This window comes from Anopheles coustani, assembly GCF_943734705.1.
Source record: "Anopheles coustani chromosome X unlocalized genomic scaffold, idAnoCousDA_361_x.2 X_unloc_8, whole genome shotgun sequence".
NCBI classification, from domain to species: Eukaryota; Metazoa; Arthropoda; class Insecta; order Diptera; family Culicidae; genus Anopheles; species Anopheles coustani.
In genome coordinates, this window is record NW_026525192.1 from 311,378 (window position 1) to 315,000 (window position 3,623).

Genomic DNA, 3,623 nt, shown 5'->3' on the forward strand with positions numbered 1-3,623 from the left:
ATCAGGGGTGTTCGATCAGCAATGGTCGGATGCCCCGTCGTAGTCCAACTATGACAATCAAAGTCAAGACCTCCGGGTTGAGACTTTCCGCGAGTACAAGCATAAAGGAACACGGACCAAGCCGTACCGAGAGAATCGGTACTAGAGCCCTCGTGGTTCTACATTGAGAGAGCCCTCGTGGTTCTCATTAGAGGCTTTATGCAAGTCGTACTCAATACTGTGGTGTGAAGTATAAAGTAGTCCTCGCCTGGTCCACGCTGCTTCGGCGGTCCTGGGTAAGATAGTTCATTCTAGCTTGCCCTATAGTGGAATGAGGACACTTAATGCTTCGTCTTTTAGCGGCGGCTAGACTCCTCCTCACGGGGAACGAGTTGACGCACACAGCGGCGGCTTACGCACTATGGCAATCATGGATGCCTGAAGATTCCGTGAAGTTCTCCCCTGGTCCACGCTGCCTCGGCAGTCCTGGGTAAAATGGAATATTTCCAGCTTGCCCTATAGTGGAAGAGGACTATCCAACAATACAAAGTCAAGACCTCCGGGTTGAGACTTTCCGCGTCGGTGGTGTCGCGCACCGCCTATCCGAAAGATGGTGTAACAGGGGTGTTCGATCAGCAATGGTCGGATGCCCCGTCATAGTCCAACTATGACAACCAAAGTCAAGACCTCCGGGTTGAGACTTTCCGCGTCCGGAGGTACGCGTACCGCCTACCCGAAAGATGGTGTGCTTCTGGGGTATTCGATGAGTCGGATACCCCGTCGTAGTCCAACTATGACAATACAAAGTCAAGACCTCCGGGTTGAGACTTCCGCGTCGGAGGTGCGCGCACCGCCTACCCGAAAGATGATGAATCAGGGGTGTTCGATCAGCAATGGTCGGATGCCCCGTCGTAGTCCAACTATGACAATCAAAGTCAAGACCTCCGGGTTGAGACTTTCTAAGAGTACAAGCATAAAGGAACACGGACCAAGCCGTACCGAGAGAATCGGTACTAGAGCCCTCGTGGTTCTACATTGAGAGAGCCCTCGTGGTTCTCATTAGGGGCTTTATGCAAGTCGTACTCAATACTGTGGTGTGAAGTATAAAGTATAGAGTCCTCCACTGGTCCACGCTGCTCCGGCGGTCCTGGGTAAGATAGTTCATTCTAGCTTGCCCTATGTGGAAGAGGACTCAATACCCTACCTGTTGAGCTTGAAACAAAGTCATCACTTGGGCATGCTCATATTGCCATACACAATTACATTATATTCGAATGAGCATGCAAGCGACCCTATATAGACCGAACCAAAACGATAGATACCGCCGTAGTTCACCCCCACCAAGTGATGACTTCAGTATGGCTAGTGTGTGAAGTATAAAGTATAGTCCTCCCCTGGTCCACACTGCTTCGGCGGTCCTGGGTAAGATAGTTAGTTCTAGCTTGCCCTATGTGGAAGAGGACACAATACTTAATACTTAGAGTACAAGCATAAAGGAACACGGACCAAGCCGTACCGAGAGAATCGGTACTAGAGCCCTCGCGGTTCTACATTGTGAGCCCTCGTGGTTCAAACTAGATACTTTATGCAAGGCGTACTCAAAACTGTGGTGTGAAGTATAAAGTATAGTCCTCATCTGGTCCACGCTGCTTCGGCGGTCCTGGGTAAGATAGTTAATTCTAGCTTGCCCTATGTGGAAGAGGACACAATACTTAATACTGTGGTGTAATGGACAAGGTATAGTCCTCCACTGGTCCACGCTGCTCCGGCGGTCCTGGGTAAGATAGTTCATTCTAGCTTGCCCTATGTGGAAGAGGACTCAATACCCTACCTGTTGAGCTTGAAACAAAGTCATCACTTGGGCATGCTCATATTGCCATACAATATTCCATTATCTACTAATGAGCATGCAGCTATATGATTATAACCTGTAAACGATTACCCCGCCGTAGTTCAGCGCTTCAACCAAGTGAAGACTTCAGTATGGCTAGTGTGTGAAGTATAAAGTATAGTCCTCCCCTGGTCCACACTGCTTCGGCGGTCCTGGGTAAGATAGTTAGTTCTAGCTTGCCCTATGGTGGAAGAGGACACCATACTTAATACTGTGGTGTAATGAACAAAGTATAGTCCTCCACTGGTCCACGCTGCTTTGCAGTCCTGGGTAAGATAGTTAATTCTAGCTTGCCCTATGTGGAAGAGGGCATACAAGACAAAGTATAGTTCTCCCCTGGTCCACGCTGCTTCGGCGGTCCTGGGTAAGATAGTTAATTCTAGCTTGCCCTATGTGGAAGAGAGCATACATGAACCAAGAACGAAGGTTATGATCGAGGAATGATTCGACAACTAACCGATGGTATGAAATGTGAAGAATTCAAGCAAGCACACAATCAAGTCATCACTTGGGCATGCTCGATAGCCAACCTCATGACATTAACCTAGTAGAGCATGCGAAAACCAATATATATGTAAACGATGCCCCTCCCTAGTTCAGCGCTTCAACCAAGTGATGACTTCAGAATGGCTAAATCAAATCGGTTCAAAACATACCATCGGTACCCTATTGAAACACACAAGTCGATATCAAACCTCATGATTGTGTAGTCCTCCACTGGTCCACGCCGCTTCGGCGGTCCTGGGTAAGATAGTTCATTCTAGCTTGCCCTATGTGGAAGAGGGCACATTACTCAATACTGTGGTGTTATGAACAAAGTATAGTCCTCCACTGGTCCACGCTGCTCCGGCGGTCCTGGGTAAGATAGTTCATTCTAGCTTGCCCTATGTGGAAGAGGGCATACAAGACAAAGTATAGTTCTCCCCTGGTCCACGCTGCTTCGGCGGTCCTGGGTAAGATAGTTAATTCTAGCTTGCCCTATGTGGAAGAGAGCATACATGAACCAAGAACGAAGGTTATGATCGAGGAATGATTCGACAACTAACCGATGGTATGAAATGTGAAGAATTCAAGCAAGCACAAAATCAAGTCATCACTTGGGCATGCTCGATAGCCAACCCTATGACATTAACCTAGTAGAGCATGCAAAAACCAATATATATGTAAACGATGCCCCTCCCTAGTTCAGCGCTTCAACCAAGTGATGACTTCAGAATGGCTAAATCAAATCGGTTCAAAACATACCATCGGTACCCTATTGAAACACACAAGTCGATATCAAACCTCATGATTGAGTAGTCCTCCCCTGGTCCACGCCGCTTCGGCCGTCCTGGGTAAAATGGAACATTCCAGCTTGCCCTATGTGGAAGAGGGCACATTACTCAATACTGTGGTGTGAAGTATAAAGTTCAGTTCTCCCCTGGTCCACGCTGCTTCGGCGGTCCTGGGTAAGATAGTTCATTCTAGCTTGCCCTATGTGGAAGAGGACACTTAATACTTCGTCTCTAAGCGGCGGCTTGACTCCTCCCTACGGGGAACGGGTTTACGCGCACAGCGGCGGCTTACGCACTATGGCAGTCATGGATGCCTTACGTTTCTATGAAAAGTGTGTTCCTCCCCTGGTCCACGCTGCTTCGGCAGTCCTGGGTAAGATAGTTAGTTCTAGCTTGCCCTATGTGGAAGAGGACACGTAGACTTACTGTGGTGTGAAGTATAAAGTTCAGTTCTCCCCTGGTCCACGCCGCTTCGGCCG